Here is a 21,325-nt window from a genome sequence, read left to right as displayed (position 1 = left end):
CTCTTAGACTTATTTTACAGTACCTTGGTAAAGAAGAAAAGATGCAGCTGATGACTTCTGTTCTTGTGCAGCTCTGCAGATCTCACTGTTCCTGGACGTCAGTCATGGGGACAAGAGGTAGGACATCGGGGGACTCCTGCAATGCACTGGGACTGTCAAAACCCTCAACCAGAAAAGTTCACTTTCAATGGCTTGTTCACATTTCAGCTACCGCAAATAGCAACAGTGCAGTTCCTGGCTGTCAAGGTGGACTGTCCTTGCTTCTGGGGTCCTACACTCTGCTGACGGGACTCAGGCTTGGTCGGTCCTGCTTCGTGGGAGTCCGGAGGATCTTCCAAAAGCTTTAGGCCAGCTTAAAAGTAATGCTCACAATCTGGTGTACCTCTCCCTGGCTATACGGTTTCCTGCAGCAACTCTGAGGAACTTCAACCAGCTTTGAGATGGGTGTCCATGTGGCTTACTTTGGAATTGATTGGTCCACCAACTCAAAGGGAGAAGTCTTCCTTGCAGGGGCTTCTCTGTCGATCCAAACTTGGCATTTTGGCCCTGCAGATGGGCTTCACCGGGCAAACCATTGGTCCAGGAGTTGCAGCAGGCATCCTCTTCAAGCTCTTCTTCAGTTCCCTTGTCCAGTGGTCGACTCTGCCTTCCAAACCAAAAGACTCACCTTGTATTCAGTTCTCTCCTAGCTGTCACTCACCCAGCAGGGTGGCTGTCCTTGCCGGACAGTCAGCCAGCCAATCACTACAGAGTGCATTTGGGTCTCCTATGAGACTAAGCACAGGGAGTTTCGGGCACCTCCGTCACTTCCTGCCTACCCCAGACACTCTGGTGCCAGAGAAGTGTTTCACTCCTGAAGCCCGCCAATGGCGAATGAACAAAGAGACCAAACCTGGTTGTGTGCACAGAGAAAATCTCTAGAAGGACCTTTCCACAAAGACATGGTGAAAAAAGAAGATTGGGAACCATTTTGTCAAGGATGGCTCTGCGCCATTTTGAAAAAGATGGCTCCCGCGGTTAGCGTTACCAAAGCTGCAAACACCCTCAGTAAATGCAAACCATGGTAGTTCAAAATGAAACCACTGCCACCAGCCATTCTGTGAGGAAAGGGTAACATAAAAATGTTACATGAGCATTTAGATACAGGGGATACTAAGTAACCCCTCCAGCACCCTATTGTAAGTTAGGGTGTGCTGGGTCTAGCAAGTATAATGCTAAGTAATATAAATTTCATTTTACTGCTCTGAGAAACAGTCGTTTATCCCAGAGACGGTATTTAAACCTTGGGAAATCTGAAAGACTTCCATGTGCCACTGCACTGAAGGTGCTGTGTGACACAATGTAAAAGATGAGGCCTATGGAGTTTGTCAGACTCCATAACCAAAAGAAACACAGACAGAAAACAAATAGAATTTAAAAGTCCAAAGTCCCAAAGTTCAGCAAAAGACCTGGAGGTCTTTAAGGAGGGAGGAATGTTGCACTAAACTGAAAATTCTCCCGAACAATCTGCACTAAGAACACAGTAACCACCCAGATCCGGTCAAAACTGCCTATATTCCCAAGGTATAGGTACCTTTTCAGCAACACCTTTTTAATGTGGGAATCCCATTAACGTATGACAAAGAGCAAGAAGGACAAGCTATGACTGTGTCATGCTAAATATGTATATGAATACGTAGAGGATGTTGCATAAACAACAACTTCGTACATACGTTTTTCAATCTTTACTTTTATTAAATTTTTGTGTATCGCTTGTTACACTGTGGGCACTTCTGAGTCGTACCTAGCATAAGATGAGACAGCTAAAATCTATGAATCATTGATCTTCTGTCCCACATCTGCTTTCCCAGGTTCTGACACTTCATATCCAATCCGGTGAATTGTCAGCAATGGTGACAACTTTTGCATAATGTGAACACAAAGGTAAGATCCTTATAGAGTGTGACTAATTTGGAAGCTCATAAGTACTTATAAAGCTCAGCATAGGCTCCCTTTAATGGGAAGTACTTACTTTAGCATTCCCTCTATTGTTCACGAGTAAGCCATTGGTAGTGGCCTGTGTGACTAAGCCCTTACATCAAGAATTACACCCTGCCATGTGAACTGAGGTCCACCAGAGCAAGAAGTTATCTTCTACCACCTTCTCAAAAAAGTACTTGGTCTGTCTTCAATCTGAGTAGGTGGGTTGACGCTCTGGAATCCTCCACATAGGAGCATACAGTCTGAATTACGAAGAATGCCAAAAAAAATACTGTGACACAATGACTTTTGCCCTGCAAGAGTACAAGGGTGAGCAGAGGCGGCTAAAGTGCCTACCCAGCCCTCACACTGCTCCAAAACAATAGTGATCCCGATCATAAAGATCAAACAGGCATAGTTAAGAGATATAACTCTTCTGCCTTATGTGGTGACGTGGGGCGAGGGAAGCCTATACTTTCAAGAGGGGTGTGAAAATGATGCAGTACCAGCTCAAACAGCAAAGTATAGCAATCCAAAATAAAGTGAATGCCCAGCCAAGGGTCTATAAACATTACACAGCCATGCAAGTGGCTGTGTAGTTATGGTTAAGTTGCTGTTTCCATAGGAAGAGCCCTTTTTGGGTGGCTTATAACTTCGCTCTCCCTGGACGAATCCTCACCAAACTTTGCAAAAAAAAGTATATGGGACACTCTGGAGTTTTTTTGCAAAGTTTGGTGAGATTTGGTCCGGGGGGGGCAAAGTTATAAGGGGGGTCCCAAAACTTATTTTTTCCCATAGACCTAATGGGAAAAAACTTTGCTCATGCCTACAGCCCAAACCGCTGGACGGATTTTCCCAAAATTTGGTGAAAATCCGTCCAGTAGTTTTTTTTCAAATGACCAAAAAGTAGGTCACAAAAAATTTGTGATATATATGTTCGGTCCGCAGACAACTTCCTTGTTCGCTCCACGGACAGTATCCTGATTGGCCAACGGGCTTGCGTAATGTTCGCGGACAAGCAACATGTTCGCTGATTGGACGGCGAAGAGCGTGAAGCGCGTCAGATTTTCGGGAACGCCCGCCATCTTGGATTCGCGGACAGCACGGTGAAACTTGGTGGAAAAATACTATTTAGTCGAGTGTGTTGGTGTGTAAGACTGTTTGGGGAGGGTGGGGGAGTAAGAGATGGGTTAAATGTTGTATTTATTTAGGTGGTAGGCCCCCCTGTTGTGTTAGCTTTGTCCACGGACAACACGGATGTCCTGAAATGTTCTAAATAAACGAAATGGGGGTTTCCTGAGGACAGTACACCTGTGCATATGGTTTGTAGGCAAGTTGAAACTGTTCTAAGAACACACGCGGTGTCCTGAAATGTTCGAAAATAAACAAAATGGGTATGTCCTGGGGACGGTATGCCTGTCCGTTTTATTCGCAGGCAAGTTGAAACTGTTCTAAGAACACATCATGTGTCCTGGGATGTTCGTCAATAAACAAAATGGGGGTGTCCTGAGGACGGTGGATGTTCGTCAATAAACAAAATGGGGGTGTCCTGAGGACCGTATGCCTGTCTGTACTGTTTGCAATTAAGTTGAAATTGTTCTAAGAAAACATGAAGTGTCCTGGGATGTTTGTAAATAAACAAAATGGGGGTGTTCTGAGGATGCTACATCTGTTCCTATTGTTCGCAAGCAATCTTAAACTGTTCTAAGAACACTTGCGGTGTCCTGCAATGTTTTTAAATAAACAAAATGGGTGTGTCCTGAGGACGCTGTTCGTATTGTTCGGTGGCAAGTTGAAATTGTTCTAATAACACATCATGTGTCCTGGGATGTTCGTAAATAAACAAAATCAGGGTGTCCTAAGTACGCTATACCTGTCCATACTGTTTGTAGGCAAGTTGAAATTGTTCTAAGAACACATCAAGTGTCCTGGGATGCTCGTAAATAAACACAATGGGAGTGTTTTGAGGATACTAGCCCTGTCCGAATTGTTCGCAAGCAAGCTGAAACTGTCCTAAGAACACACGCGGTGTCCCGAAATGTTCGAAAATAAACGAAATGGGTGTGTCCTGAGGACGGTATGCCTGTCCGTTTTGTTCGCAGGCAAGTTGAAACTGTTCTAAGAACACATGCAGTGTCCTGAAATGTTCGTAAATGGACACAATGGGGGTGCCTGAGGACGCTGTCCCTATTGTTCGCTGGCAAGTTGAAAGTGTTCTAAGAACACATCATGTGTCCTGGAATGCTCCTAAATAAACAAAATGGGGGTGTCCTGAGGACATTATCGACGCTATGCCTGTCTGTACTGTTCGTAGGCAAGTTCTAAGAACACTCATCATGTCCGCGGACATTAAAAGTGCCCATATGGCATAATTAAAATGTTTGACTGCATGGGTGTGATATGCTGCGGTGGTTGTGGCCTGGGCATAGAGTCTTGTGTGCATGGCCATGGCCATATGGCCATGCACCCAAGACTCTATGCCCTGGCCACAACCACCGCAGCATATTACACCCATAGTGGCTTATAACTTTGGGATCCAAGAACAATATTATAAGCTACAAAGTTATAAGACACTATGGGTGTGATATGCTGTGGTGGTTGTGGGCAGGGACTATAGTCTTGGATGCATGGACAAGACCAAATTTATAAGCACCAAAGTTATAAATCACTATGGGTGTGATTTGCTGCGATAGTTGTACTTATAATATACTTACTGTTTGGTTTAGTAACTGGAGTACATGTATTCCTTGTTAATTTCTGTGATGAAAGAAAAGATCATGTTAGTATTGGTATTTTGTAACGACTTATAACATTGAATAATCAACTTTTTTTTAACCCTCATATTTAGTAGATTACAAACCAGTGTACTGTGCAATTTGCTCAGTTTCTTTGTTGCTAAAATCATTGGGTCTGTGGATTAAAAAAAAACTGTTTTTGTTATGCTACAGTCTATTTGTTTGTTTGTTTTCAGTGTTGACTTGTTGTTTCTGGCTAATGCTGTATATATTGGCTTGTTTCAGATTTTTGGAGCAGTTAGATACCTGTTGACTTATTGTAACTGTGTATTTTTTGTTATAATGAAGTGGTATTGATTTATCTGTTTGGATATTGTAAAATTTTGGGACAGTTAGATACCAGTTGGCATACTCTAACTGTCTATTTTTTGTTATAATGTAGTGGTATTGATTTATCTGTTTGGTTATTGAAAATCTTGGGGCAGTTAGATACCAGTTGGCGTATTCTAACTTTTTATTGTTTGATATAATTTAGTGGTATTCATTTATCTGTTTAGCTGTTGTAGAATATTGGGGCAGTTAGATACCTGTTGGCATATTCTAACAGTCTATTTTTTGTTAAAATGAAATGGTATTGATTTATCAGTTTAGATATTGTAAAATTTTGGGGCAGTTAGATACCAGTTGGCGTATTCTAACTGTCTATTTTTAGTCAGATACCTGTTGGCATATTCTAACTGTTTATAGTTTTTTTTTTATAATGAAGTAGTATTGATTTATCTGTTTGGTTATTGTAAAATCTTGGGGCAGTTAGATACCAGTTGGCGTATTCTAACTATCTATTTTTTTATTTAATTTAGTAGTATTCATTTATCTGTTTAGTTGTTGTAGAATCTTGGGGCAGTTATATAGCTGTTGGCATATTGTAACAGTTTATAGTTTTTTAATAGAAGTTTAGTTAATGTTTAAGTAAAGTTTCGTTAATAAATTATGGTTTTAAGAAGATTAAATAAGCGTTTGTAAGATTTGCAGGTAATCTCTGCTTTAGAGTAATGGTACTATCATTACATTCGAACCATCCACATTTTTTTTATATATGCAGTATAGTGACCTGCATTGGTTGTGACTCCTGTGTGATAGATTATACCTATTGTTGTGAAGGTTTTCTTACGAAGTGATACCTGGCCATGTGTGAATCCAGTCAACTTGCAGTTGTTTTTGGTACCATCTGCATTGTAACGTAGAAGCATTAGTATTACGTAGTTACTATGTGTTTGTTTTAGTAGAGTGGAGCAATTATCTGAATTGCAGGTAGTACATAATCTACCATGGTTTACATTTTGTACAAGTTGCTGAATTGGAACGGATTCACAATTAGGTATTGATACATACACGAAGCGCTCATTGGGGATTTGTTCTTGTGTCTCATTGTTGCAGAGAGTGCATGTATGTTTCCACATGTATGAAATCATGAAGATTCCATTTATAGGTATGTTTTTGTTTTCCAGTACTTGTAGTAAGTACATTAGAAATTCTTGTGGATCTTCCTGTGAGTTTATTGTGAATGTCAACATTCCAGCACAGTAGTCCAATTGTTCTCTTATTCCATAAACACTATACGTGTTGTCAGGATTGTTTGTTGTGTTTCTATGAAGTACTAACATTTGCAAACACAATTGGTCTGTACTGTGTAAGTAAATGTTGTCAGCAATTGGTGGTAATTGAAATAGAATATTCATTACTACATTTGCATAGCAATTTACACCAATTACATTTGAAAGTTTAAATGGACCAGGTAGTTCTGTATCTGAGTGCTTTTTTTTTTTTAGTTTGTCTTCCTTTTTTGAAGAAGTACTAGTTTACATTCCCTAATAGTTTCTTTTTTGTTTGTGGTACTTGATGAAATATTTGTTTTTTTTCAATCTTTTTGGAGGAGTTGCAGTTACATCCTGTTGCATTTCTGTTAGATTTAGTTTTCTTTTAGAACATTTTACTTTTTGTGGAACAGGATATGTTTTTATATGGGGGGTGTATAGTGAACAAAGTCTATTGTAGTCTAAAATGCAAGGAATATCAGCGTTTACTTTACTTGCATCAAAGTTGATTAGAAATAGGCTGTCAAGTGTAAGTAACCGTGATAGTGCTGCGTAGCTCATGCCTTCTTTAAAGACTGTGTTACCAATGTCTATCAATGCTTTGTCTCGGGTAAGACCTTGCGATTTATGAATGGTGACTGCTTATGCAAGAGTTAGAGAAAATTGTTCTCTGCGTACACACATGTCTTTGAAGAGAAGGAAGCAAGCTGTTAAGCGTCCTATCATTTTCACTTCTGAAAGTTTGTCAAATAGAATATTGACAAACTGAATGTTGTTGTCATGTGGGTATGTTTGAAAGCCAACAACTGTACCCAGTGCTCCATTAACTAGTCCTTGATCCATGTCAAGGTTACGTTTAAGCATTACTCTGCAATTTAAGGATAATTTTAATATTTTTTCCAATCCAGCTGTGTTGGAGATTGAATTTTCTAAACTATTTAGTCTCGTTATGGCTGGTTCATACATGGGTAGTGTCATGCCATTTATGTCTAGTTTGTCTGTGGCACTAATTTCAATTATTGGTTGCATTTCTTTTTTTAACATTGTTTCATTGAATTTGAAACAGCTTGCAAGAGTTGGCATTAGGGCCATACAATTGACATTTTTGTGGGCTAATTGTTCCATAACATCCGTAGCACATGCATTATCACCATAAAGTGCACGAATGTGCCGGGTTTTCAATATTCCTTGTGCTTCTTGAGATAATATACCAAGTCTAATACTTTTTAAGATGTTGGCATAAGTGAGATCTGCAGATTGACGCATGTTTTCTGTTAATTCTCTGTATTGGAAATGTTGCCAAAGGTTGACATTTCCAATGCTGCCAACAGTTTTACGGCAGAGTTTGTGTCCTAAGGTTTTAAGAGTAGGCTCACCTTTCACTGGTGTCAATTGAAGAAGATCTCCAAAAACAATGATGTGTTTTCCTGCAAATAGCTCTTCATAGTTTGTTTTGAGTACTTCTTGTAATCTGAGGTGAATCAAAGCCAACATTAGGTTGGACACCATGCTCACTTCATCTATTAGTAGCATTTTCATTTGTTTCAATACTCTGCGTACTTCCATTGTAGCTTCTGCAGAATGTTTGTAATAATCTAACTTGTTTTGGTGTTCTACTGGCAGGAGCAGTAATCAGTGTAAAGTGACACCACCTATGGTGTAGGCAGCTAAACCTGTGGGAGCAGTGACAACAGCTGACAGTTTGTTGTTTGTCAATTGTTGAAGGAATTTGCTGATGATTTTGATTAAGAATGTTTTGCCAGAAACAGCTTCACCACTGACGTACAGTAGTATAGGTTTGTAATTTTGGCAGGTGCATTCTTTGTTTTCATGTTGTACACCATGTGCAATTTCTTGTGTTACTTCTTGAAAAATGCTACGTTGCTCATTGTTTAGTTTTGATTGTAGTATAGTTAAGTCTTCTTTACCTTCATAGTGACACATGGTGTTTTCTACTTCCGTCATAGCTAATTCTGCCTCATTTGTTAATAGTGGCTCTCCCACTGGTTCTTGGCTTCCTGTTACAGAAGGTTGACTACTGTCAGGAGTGTCCTTATCTAGTTGGGTGGGCCTGGCGTTCTTTTTCGTTTTGCTGTTCATTGTGCAACATTGTTTTGTACTGTGTAAAGTTTACATCAGTTATAGTGCTTTCATTTGCTTTGAAAGCGTCTTCATAGGAGCCATAGTTATCTAGTATTTCTTCTTCTTTTCTCCATGGTTTAAAGAGTTGTAGCAGGGACATGTAATATAGTTCTTTATGTTGAGGAGTCTTTAATGACAATTTGATATGATTAATTCAATTTGGTTTGGTGAGTTTTACTAAGCTGCCTTCACAATTTGACACTCTGTATTTACCTTTTTTTCATCAGGTTTTATATTATTTTTGTATGTGAAGTTGTGGGCTATGTGGTATAGACATATGGTTTCCAAAGTGGTACTTCTGTTTGGGTATTATATGTCCAGTAAATTGTTTTTTAAAATGTCTTGTCTGTTGGGATCATGTTTGGCTATTGTTTCTATATCGGCGTATGATTTTATAACTCTAGATTTAGCAAGACCAAGACTTAGCCATACTATATTTTTAGATTTTCCATACAAAGCAGCACCAGGTAAATGATCTGCTGCTTCATAGGAGCCACATTCTCTATGGGAGAGCATTTGTATGCCCAAACTGTATAATTTCTGAGACAATGTTTTGTCTGATGACAGGTCATTCCAGAGGTCTTGGAGCTCTGTTTTTTCTGCTTTGGTTAAGTATGCTGTAACATATCGTGCAACTGCAGTGGAATTGTTTGCAATGTACTGCACATCTATGTTTGCATTCCATAAGTGGGCAATGATTGCATTGTAATCATTGATATACTTGTCTTCCTCTGTTCTTTCTATGTAATATGTATTTTTAGGTGATTTACCTTTAACACTATGTCTAAGACATGAAGTTGTTTACTTGACCTGTTTTTGTAACCAGTCTAGGGAAACCAAAGTGGCTTTTGGTGTAGTATTTCCCTTTATTTTTATATTTGCGACAACAATATTTGCCACATTTGTGTCTTTGAAATTGTAAAATTTGTGCATGAAGATAACTATTTGTTGCTTCTGATGGAATTTCACAAGTGACATATTTTTCAATAAATTGTAACACAGTGGCATCACTGTCTTGACCAAATTTAGGAGCATCTTTAATCCATAAAGCATGTGGATATGTGGTGCTCCTTTGGCTTGGTATTCTTTTCGCCAAAAGAAGTGTTGCACTTCTCCGAGGGGAGGAACAGTTTTATTACAAATAAAGTGTAGCATAGCAATGAAGCGATGGTGAAAATATCTTGAAACATTAACAGGATGTAGAGTACAAAGTTCTCCAGGTGTTAGTATGTCTATGTTTGTTTTATTTTTGTTTGATATGCGTAGGAATCACGTAAATCTTCCAATGCATATTCTGCACAACTTAATGTAACAAACCAAGTGGGTGGACCAAAGTTTCTTATCATACAATGTACATCTCCATGACGTCGAAACCAGTACTCTTTAGTACCACGCATGTTTGTTAATAGATTTGTAATACTTGATTGTAAAACCTCATCTTTTTGTTGCACCTTTTGTAATAATTGTGTAGCTGACATATTTTGAAATTGGGATCCTGATTTTAATGTGTGTGCAACTCCGTAACATAACGTTGCTAGTTCACTTTCAAAGAGTAGGTGGAATATGTATTCCACATTTTGTCTAAATCTGGGATCTTCAGAATACATCCATAATGAGCAGTATTCTGATGCTGTTATTTGAATAGGTCTATCATCGTATCTTCCTCCTTTGCTAGTAGGAAACAGTAGAGGAAAAGCATGTGCTTCTATACTTTTTTCCTATATGCTGATTGGTGATCCTTTTGTTTGTCGCATTTGGTACGTTTCTAGTGCATCTTCTACGGTGTCATTAGAATGCAATGGATGAATTGTATAATGGTGTAAAGTATTGGATACTGTAGCAGGATCTAGAAGCTCAAATTGACCACCTTCTGGTGACTCTTGAATTATTTCAGTGCTTTCCTTCAAGTTTTCTTCAATATTAATTTCTTTGAAGTATTCATTATTGTCTTTTAGATATTGCAAAGTTTATCTAACTTTATGTAAATCTACCAGTTGTTTCCAAATGTTTTTGTCTTTTGTAGGTACACCATTTACTAAGATAAAGATTGCTCCATTGTACATTGCACTCCCAGAGTGTGCACATTTTGTTTTAGATCTAATGGTAAATACACGACTTTTCCATGAATACCTTTCACTAATTCAGAGGGAGGTAATTTTGCTGTTTTTGGTTGAAGGCATATTATTGCTTGAAAGGGGTGCACTGTTTGAATTATGATGCTTTCATATAAAGTGAGTTGTTGTAGGGGTTTTGGTAGTGGAAATAATTCCAAATTATTTGTGATAGCACGTGAAGGAGTTTGGTTGTTGTCAAGTTTTGGAGTGCAGTACCTGCAAAGTATTAAGGGGTCAGTTATTTTGTATTTGTTTTCTGCTATAAGGTAGAGAGCTAATTCAAACCATTTAGAATCTTCATTGTCTTCTATTTTGTAATTTAGGTCTACAGTTTTTGTGTTACTTTTATAAAAAAGTTCTGCGGCAACATACACACTTCAGTAGATGTACTTATATATTTCAGTATTTCTTTTTTGTATGTGTGTAGTAGAAGGTTGCCATGCATAGAATTGTTGCTAATTTGTTTTATAGCTATTTCATTCTGTAAGTGGCTTTCACTTCCAAAATATTTTTTCTGGATATAGTCGATTTCTTCAAGTAGGTCTTTTGCTGTACCATGTAGAAGAATGTTATTTAAATTGGCTAGTAATAAAGCAGAACTTTTAGCATAGTACAGTTTATAGACTAGATTTCTTATAGTTGAATGGTGTGTTGATATCGTTTTGATATAATGGAAGGTGGTTTTGCAAGTAGGTCCTGAAATGCAGGCCAATGAATGTCCTTGTAGTCCTGTGTACTTGCGCACTGGACAGGTATCCATATTTTGTAGTAGTTTAATTTTGATTTTGTCTTTGCCTTTCACATACTGATTGAGGAATTGGCGTAAAGACTTGAAAGATGTGTTGGGAATGTTAAACATTGACGTGCATAGCCATTTGTATACTAGACATTCAGATTCAGTTGAATTGAGAGGTAAAGTTTTCTGGGGATATATTTGTAAGCAATATTTCTTGTTCCATCATGGTATTATTAACTTTTTCATAACCTCGTCCACTGCTATGTATGGCAATTGTATTTGTTTGCTTTTGTTAGTATGCTTCTTCATTAAAATATGGTTCTGTGCTCATAGTGTGACTCCACTCACCTCCACAGATATTTAAGAAGTTATTTCTGTTGACATTTTGTTTATTGAGAAGTCTTTTTTGTAATTTAGTAATTTGTTTTGCTGGTGGTTTCATTTTGTTTAACACTAAAATAAATAACTTTCTTTTGAGAAGGATTGTACTGTCTATCAAAGCTTCTAAGATTCATTTCCTATGATAGGTTTTAAGGGTTGTGCCTGATTTATATCTTGTTTTTATAAGATTTTGAAGGACTCTTTGACGGAACATTTTTGCTAAAATACTTTGTTTGGTATGCTAAACTTGGCAATATATCAAGATTTATAGGAGCAGTTTTATCAGTAGTGGTAGTTGAATTTTTGTTAATTGTTTTCTGTTTCGTTTTACATTTTGATAGAGGAGGCAAAGTTTCTGTACTTGAAGCTTGTTTTGTTTCTCTAAATGACTGTATTAGCTGTTTTGTTTGAACTTTTTTTTTACAAATTCTGCTAGAGATGGATGCTTATTTTGGACACTTCTATTTTCATTTGCTCTACTTCTGTGTTGCTTTCTACGGACTTGATGTTTGGCAGGCATTCTTTAGGGTCTGTTGAAAAAATAAAGAAGGTGTAGGTTGAGGTGTTCTGCAATGTAAGTGTGCTGTGTGCATGAGTGTCTGAATATGATGACAAAGATTTATGTGATGGTGTGTGATTGTGCATTGGGCAATTACAACTAATTGGGATGGGTATTCTTGAATTTATGTGCTACTAAACTGGGGTTCAGATGACAGTAGAAAGTAAGCTAGTGGTGTGGAGAAGTACAAATAGTAAATCTAATGTTATACACTTAAAACATTTGTTTGTTCAATAATATCAAAATTCTAGGGGCTGAGTTGGGTCATTTGTGCGTTTAAAAATGGGAATGTGTGTGCCATTCTGCCTGTAAATCTCTGTTTAAGAAATGGGGATTTGTGGACAGAATGGTGCACAATCTCTATTTTTAGGCACAGAAATAGCATAAATTAACCTTACAGTGTGTTTGAGTAATAGTACAAATATTATGGTGGCATTTAACATACTTTTTTTCTGGAATGAGCAGGTTTCTTCTTAGTTGTTCTTTGTACTTCAAATTCGGCTGCTTCTTTTCAGGAGAGTGGTCTTCACAGTAATTGTAAAGGAAATAAATTAGTAATTTTGTTTGTATATACCACTGATTTTAATTTAGAGATTGATGTTTATGTTTTTGAACAAGTATTGTTGTTTGATATTTGAACATAGTGTGTGCATGTAATTTTGTTTGACTATGTGCACTCTTTATATTGTACTTTAAAGATGTTAGTTCAACATGCTTTGCAAATGTGTGTGTAAAAATAAATTAAGTAGCAGATAGGTTTGGAAGTGACAGTTGATTATAGGAGATTGAAAACATGACAGTAAATTCATTTTATAGGTTATACAAGCTGAAATCAATTAATCTGTTTATATGAATGTATAAGAATTGTACATGTACTATACAGAAAATATGCATACCTGTAGTTTGTGTTCATGCATATGGATGTGCATACAGCTGCAAGTAGAAATCTTGGACACTTGTACATTATTTCTTGTAGAAGGTCCTTTCCAATGATATGACACTTGTACTCAGAGAGATTAACAGTACATTTGAAGTGCTGATCTATGATGATGCAGTTAGATGTAGAGGTCTTGGATGTGACTGGTGGATGGTCGTGTGATTGCTTAGCTATATCCAATGAGGGAATGGCACAGAAAGTGAAATGGAAATCGTAGAAGGACTGTCCATGTTAAGATATGTCCACGGATATGGCTGTAGTCCACGGACATCGCGTGTTACATCCGGGAATTTTGGGGTGGGGAGGCATTCAAATGAGAATGAGAAGAGCAAGGGATTGGTTATTAAAGTTTAGTGGGTGTGTTGTGCCAGGAGAGAGTTTCTCTGATAATCTTTTTGCTGAGAGAAGAACAGATAGCTATGGCTGTGTGTTTCAGAAAACAGAATGTTTAGATTTTGGGAGACTCGTGGATACATTGGTTGAAGGTGCATGCATAAAGCTGTGGAGTAGCTGTAGATCTTGGATTCCCACATGTGGAAGTGCACTGACATGGAGTACATGGAATGAAGTGGTTGGACTTGCTACCTCTCTGTGCTACTTTGGAGACAGAGCAACATCCAGACATAATTTTAATTCATTGTGGAGGGAACAGTTTAGGACATGTGTCTGGAATTTCTTTGCAATTTGCAATGAAAGAAGGACTTGGGAAGGTCATGGACGTGTTTCCAAATTCTCGAGTAATTTTTTCACGGATTGCGCAGAGACGAATGTAGCTTCGTTCTTCTTCATTTGGTCCACAAATGGAGAAAGCAAGGCACAATGTCAATAAGGCTGTTTGTGCCTTTCTAAGAGATTTTGGCATGTCTTCTTTTCACGATGAAAATATTATGTTTCGTAGCATATACATTTTTCGCAGAGATGGAGTCCATCTTACTTATGCTGGCAATCAGATTTTTCTGCGAAAAGTACAAAATGCATTGCGACCTTTTTTGGAATTACAGCATCCATTTTGTAGTAGGTGTTGAGCATTTCAAATTTTTCAAACACAAACACCACCAAAAGGCTCTTTTCAGAGCCACCACTTCCTCCCAGACAAAACTGCAATGGTTATGATAGGGCAGCACCCCAAAACTTTAGATGTTCGCGGACTGTCCGCCGACTTCTAAAAAATACACAGGGCCCTGCTTCATTTATTTTCACTTCTATTTTTAAACTCTGAATGGAGCCTTTTTTTAAAAAATATTTTTTTTGTTTTTTTATACACGACACACTAGGAGAGGAAGGAAAAGGAGGGTAAAAGGGGGAAACCAACCACGGGGATAAGAAAGGGCGGGTGTAGAGAGGAAGATGTAGAGTGGGTCGGGTCTTACTTGGGTAGTGAGCAGATCTTCTCGTGCTCTGAGACCAGAGTCTCAAAAGCACTTTGAAGTCTCTCCCCCCTGCAGAGTACTGCGTTGCAGTGCATACACACAACTTTGACCCTCGAAAGGTAAGGGTCATCAGTATTGCGTGTGGCCTGTGAGGCAGTTTGAGGAATACACTGTCCCACAGGAGTGTTCTTTGTGGTGACAGGATCGGAAACGGAGGATGTAGTAGAGGAAGTCAACCTACTATGCTCCTCGCAAGGTACACCCTTGCGTATGGCCCCAGTGTGGAATGACATTAGGTGTGGCTTCATGGTAGTTGTCCCAAAGCTGTATGAACCAGGCCTCCCACGACTGAGAACATTTTACACTCATTGCAGGTGACTTGGTTCGCAAGCACCTTAGGTACATTACCATGAATGGTAAATAACCGCCACACCTAAGACTCACGCTGAGTGCTGGTAGTAGGGACTTCCACTACCTCATTCTCATCATCCTCTTCATCCTCCTCAGCATACTCACTCCTGTTCCCTTCTTCAGTCCCCTGGGGAGGTGGTGGTGGTGGAGGGGCTGGGGTTGGTGCTGAGGCAGATGTAGCACCAGGTGGCAGTACTGCAGCCATGGATGCCATCAGGTTTCAGATGAAATTCTGGAAAGTTGGCAGCAAAATGCACTGTGTTCTGTAAGATAGCCAGAAGCACAATGAGAATGGGCTCTAGGGTGTGGCCTTTTATAGGGGTGCTTATGCACGGTTCACGGACATGCGCACTCTCTGCGGACAGATCGAACATCAAAAAAAGGTTCAAAAAGTCCCAAAAAGTATGTAGAAACTCAGGATTACTATGTGGCATTTGTGCTTTGGTGAGTTATTATTGAAAAATATTGTGAATTGCTTGAAAAGGTAGTTTTAAATTGTTTGGGGACACAAACAGTGTTCGCTGTAAGAACACATGCTCAGCGTCGGTGCGGTCATATGATAGCTTTGCAAACATGTCCGTGAAGGGAGCGGGTGTTCGCAGGACATCAAATGCACTGAAACTGTTTTGCGCATGCGCGTTGGTCTTCTACGGACACTGTTTGGGTATTGAAATTAATTAAAAGTGCGTCACAAGTGAAACGAACACTTACGAACAGGCCTTTGTTCTTAGAACAGTTTCAACTCACTTGCGAACAATACGGAAAGGCATAGAATCCTCAGGACACCCCCATTTTGTTTATTTGCGCACATCCTGGGACACTTGATGTGTTCTTAGAACAATTTGAACCTGCATACGAACAGCACAAACAGGTCTAGCATCCTCAGGACACGCCCATTTTGTTTATTTAGGAACAGTTCAGGACACAGCGTGTGTTCTTAGGACAGTTTCAGTTTGCCTCTGAACAATACGGACAGGTATAGCGTCATTAGGACACCCCCATTTTGTTTATTTACGAATATTTCAGGACACCGTGTGTGTTCTTAGGACAGTTTCACTTGCCTCCGAACAATACAGACAGGTATAGCGTCCTCAGGACACCCCCATTTTGTTTATGTAGGAACATTTCAGGACACCGCATTTGGAATTCAGTAAAACAACTTTTTAAAGGGATGTTATGGTTAAGTTGCGCTACTAAAAACCTATGAAAATCAGTAAAAAAACTTTGTTAAAGGGACGTTATGGTTCCAAGTAAAACCGAAAAAACCCTGAAATTCGCCAGTTATGGTAAGCTAAGCAACCATAACTCGCACCACCACCGTGCACTGCTAAAACTAACACCCAGGACATCAAAGATGATATCACAAATGTAATTGATGACATCACTGATGGCATCACATGTGCATTTACTTTTCATGAAATGTCTGTACAAGCGATTTTTATTTTGCAAAGTTTGGTGAGGTTTGGTCAAGGGGGGGGGCAAAGTTATAGGGGGTCCCAAAATCTCTTTTTTTCCCATAGACATAATGGGAAACAATTTCCGTCACGCCTACAGCCCAAACCGCTGGATGGATTTTCACCAAATTGGTGACAGCAGTGGTGGCTTGGTCCCAAAAGCGTGCTTTTGTTAATTTGGTGTAAATCCGTCCAGAAGGTATTTTTTAAACAACTAAAACATGAGGCAAAAAAATTAGTGATATCTATGTCCACTCTGCAGACTCACTTCCCTGTTCGGTCCGCTGATTGGGTGGTGAGAAAACATGAAATGGGTCGGTTTTCCTGAAACGCCTGCCATTTGGATTTGCATGGTGAAAACATAAAAACACATTAAAAAAAGCAGCATTGCACTTATCAAACTCAACAAACAATCTCTGGGGATGTGGGGGGGTGAGGATTGGATTGGGTATGGCCATGAGAAGCCAAAAAATGGGTTGATTCACCCCCCGAAAGTCTGCAAACACTCCAGATGTCTTGGGTCAGTCCTCTGGTGTTCGCGTACACTTCGGATGTCCTGGGACATCTGTACCTATTTCCGCATTACAGTGTTGGGGAAAAGCAGTTTTTGGATGGCTTATAACTTTTGCACCACTCAATGAAACTGCATGTAATTTTGTAATTTTATTCTAGAACTAATCCTAGAACCAGTGATGTCATCAATGACATTTGTGATGTAATCTTTGATGTCCTGTGTGTTAGTTTTAGCAGTGCATGGTGGTGGCGAGAGTTATGGTTGCTAAGCTTACCATACCTGGTGAATTTCTGAGGTTTTTCGGTTTTACTTATAACCATAATGTCCCTTCAACAATTTTTTTTTCAGTGAATTTCATAGGTTATTACTAGTGCAACTTAAACATAATGTCCCTTTTAACAACATTTTTTGAGTGAAAAAATAGAAATATATATATATGTACACCTCCTGCAATAATATTACTAAAAAAACAGTGCACACTACGTGAAAGAACACATACTATACAAGGATTGGAAGAAGGAACACTCTTGGTAGTGAAACATGGGTGAATGTCAATCAACAAGGATGTGCTTTAGCACTTTGAAGCGTCTTTTGTGCTAGATGGTATTACAAATAATGATCTCAGACCAAATAATCGGACAGACTTAGGAATATGGCAAAGTACTACTTTATTCTCATTTAATTAAGCAGGGAGAAATGACAGGCATCAGACTGATGCATGTACACTCAAACAGTAGCCTGATTACATAGAGGTCTTATACCCAAATAAGCCTCATCTATGATGCCATTCTACGTGGCAAACTATACAACCTATTGAGGGAAGGGATAGGTTAAGGGAACATATCTATGTATAGAACATATACAAATGATACATCATTGGCTACTCCTCATCTGTAAGGCACACCTTGAACTACCTCTAAATGTGTGCAGTACTGATTATAGTGGACACAATGGCAGTGGATTGATCTATGAAACATTGTATGATAGGTTACCCCTTGCCACAGCATATATTCCTCTATAGGTAGCCCTTATATGTTTCCTTTCTACCTTGTGTTAATCCGTATTTACAGTTATTCGAGGTCATTACGACCCAGGCGGTAAGTACACCAACATGGTCTAAACAACGTTTACACCATGGTGGATGGCGGATTTACCGCCCCATTCCAAGGTGAGTGGGGCGGTAAATCCCCATTTCCCATCTACCCTTCCCCATTCCCATTTTTGCCCCATAGGGCATAATGGGAGTGGGGAAGGCGCTAATTACGGCACCGTAATTTACGGTGCCGTAATTAGCACCAAGGCGGTTTAGCGCCATGGATTTTAACGCCTGCTAAAAGCAGCCGTTAAAATTGGAATCAGGCGTTAAGGGTTAACGACGGCGTTACCTCTTAACGCCTGAGTTGTAATTAGGGCCATTGACCAGTTAGTTACTTCATCTTCTTTGTATTCACTATTACCTTAATGTATACATATTTCCCTTGGTGTTTCAGTTACATTGTTACTCTAACGTATTTTATTTTTTTCGGCATAGGTTCATATAGCCTCTTTATGACATCACTCTGCCCTCGTCAGCATTCTCTTCAACATTCCCTGACAGCACATCCCAACTCATGGAACGACAGCCATACAAATCTGGAAGAGTAAAGCATGTTTGTTTTTGGCCTGGTCGCATCTTTTATCTGTGACACAAGCAAGACAATGCCCTGGAGGCTCATAGCTAGGAAGCGACCAGTGTGACTGCAAACTCGAAGTTGCAGTCTTATTGTAAAGCCCATGTTCTTCCACACACCCTTAACCCTTGCCTGCACTGCCAGCACACTGCTTTTCCTGTTCTGTAGCCATGAAACCCCTTTCCTCATGTTTTAAGGAAATGGGTTGTGCATTTTTTGAAGAATCCACACTCCATCTTTCATCTTTTCTCATCCGTATTTCATTGTGAAGAACCTCCTTGTGTGTTTCAGCATCACTCTGATAAAAAATAAGTCTGGGTGCTGCATCAAACCATGGTGAGTTGTGGCTGTTGGTGGTGGGCGAGAGGGGGGTTTCATTTAATTTTGAACTGTGCGAGAAGAGTGTGGAGCTTGTGGCGGGCATCAGGGTAGAACACTGGGTTAAATGAGCAGGGATTCTGGTCCCTGCTGTGAGGAATTTTATTATCAATGGCTCCATGGATCAGCCCTGTCCCTTTGTTTAGTTCTGTCGATGGTGGTAGCACTTAACATAATTAGCATACTAATAGAGTATACTTCAAACAGGCCCACATGGGGCTAGCTGCAGAAGTGAACAATGGAGACAGGAAACCATAACAACCTTTTTATATGCACTGTGTCAACCTGAAGCCAGGTCCCACCTTTAGCATCAATTGACAGTAAAATATCATGTCTAGGAACGCATGGATTACAGTAGACATCCCTGCAGTGAAATCCCATTCAGAAGGTAGGAGTATGTGATTTGACGGAGACATAAAGTTTGGTCCCACCTCAGCTTCATGGGAGACCTGCCGCTTTAATCAGGAACCACAGAGAGCTCCCTTCACTAGAGAGACCCTTTGATCAACAACAGACAGGAAGATGTGTGGGACTTAGTATTACATGTTTCACCCCTTTACCTTTTCTGTTGCAAATCACTCTGGTCATGATCTCATGCATACAGGAGAGTGTTGGTGGGGCCCCAGGATTGGTTAATTAAGGTAGGCGTAGCCTACACCAATCACTCTGGCCCATTTGGCTTTAAAAGAGGGCTGAGTCCCTCTTTCGGGCAGATCATTTAAAGACTTTGCAGGGAGTAAGAAGAAGAACTAATTTGGACCCTGGCTGGAGGTACAGCCTGTCTTACAGTTCCACCAGTGAAAGAAGACCAGCATTTCTAAAGAGGGAAGCTACATCCCTCCCCTAAACATCTCCCAGGGAACATGGGGGGATTATCAATCTATATGAACCTTCAGCAGCTCCATACTGGTACCCAGCCAGCACACAGAATGCCCTGCTAGGCTCTGCAAGCAAGTGTCCTAGGTGGGAAGTGCCAGAAAGTCTCTGAACCAAACTAAGGACAAGGTTGTTGCCTGCAACACTCTCCTCAGAAAGTATGACACAAGCCAAATGAAGAAGCTTGGAGGAGTGCATCGAAAAGCATTAATCAGCGTCCAAATGTTCAAACTAGTCGAGCTCCTCGAGCTGCAACACACTGTAACGCTGACTGTTGTTGCGCCGCAGTCGCTCACACCATCCGAGACACCTTGACTAATGCGTCAGACCAATCAACCAGCACTGAGACAGCGATTCTTGACCCTGAGCCACTGTGTAGTGCAGCCTGCAGCTGTCCGTCCAGCCTCGCTCACCGAACTGCCTGCCGCCTGAACTCTGTTGCAGAAGCTGCAAAGCACCCTGAAACCGACTCGACCCTGTTGAGCACAAAGAACTTCTACAAGCACAAGATACATTGTGGTTCTGTCGCCATGGTCCTTCTCCGAAGGCCCCTTGTGAAATCGTACAATCCATTACATCATTTGTGCTGAAACCAAGTATCCTTGAATTATTGCAAATAATTACTTTACGGACTACCCTCCTCCTCTGCATTCCTTCACAGGAGGGGTAGAGGGGGTGTATTTTGTAGAGTGCTAGAACTGTCTGTTGTGATAATAATAAAGTAGATATTTTTATGCAAATGATAATGATGTGTTTTTATATAACACTTAAGTGCTTTATATAGAACAAATATACATGCAATACCCCCAACCTGTGGTGGTATTCATTTATAGACCTCAGAAGGATGAACAGCCGTGTTGGCCTTGCCGAGATTCAAACCTGCAACCTGCAGATCACACACACATCACAGCAGCGAGCACTCAACCCATTGAGCTATCTTACCAGCTATAGTTATCCTACCAGCCATAGTAAATTAGCAATTACATTTCTGAATGTTCTCAAAGTCAGAAGGCAAATTACATGCTATAGTGGATACCAATGAACTGGTAAATGAGATTTAACAGCAGGACAGTTCGTCTGTAGATTTGGTGCAAATTTGGCCACATGTCAAGCCTGTGTGGATCTACTTTTCAGGCTTCAGAGGTTGGCAATATGCACACCATTGGGAGGGTTTATAACTGTATACAAGAATTCAGAGTAGTGCAGGGAAAGCAGCACCCTCACATGACATCCCATACCATGTGCACTCGTTACCTCATACATGCAAACAAACAAACATCCTGAACAGCATGCCAGTAGACAGGATAGATAAACACATTACAACAAAGCATCAATTGTGGCACAATGAAATGAAGTGACTCTCCCCCTGAAGTGTGCCTAAAATAAAACTTTAATGACAGCAATTGTTGTATAGAATTCGAGAAAGACTCTTTATTTTTCATATTCTTTCTTTTTTAGGGCCACTGCTCAAAGTGTTACACTTCTGGTACCCCC

The sequence above is a fragment of the Ambystoma mexicanum genome, chromosome 2p (assembly GCF_040938575.1).
Source record: "Ambystoma mexicanum isolate Mex_15411 chromosome 2p, UKY_AmexF1_1, whole genome shotgun sequence".
In the NCBI taxonomy this organism is placed as follows: Eukaryota; Metazoa; Chordata; class Amphibia; order Caudata; family Ambystomatidae; genus Ambystoma; species Ambystoma mexicanum.
This window is presented reverse-complemented; position numbering follows the sequence as displayed.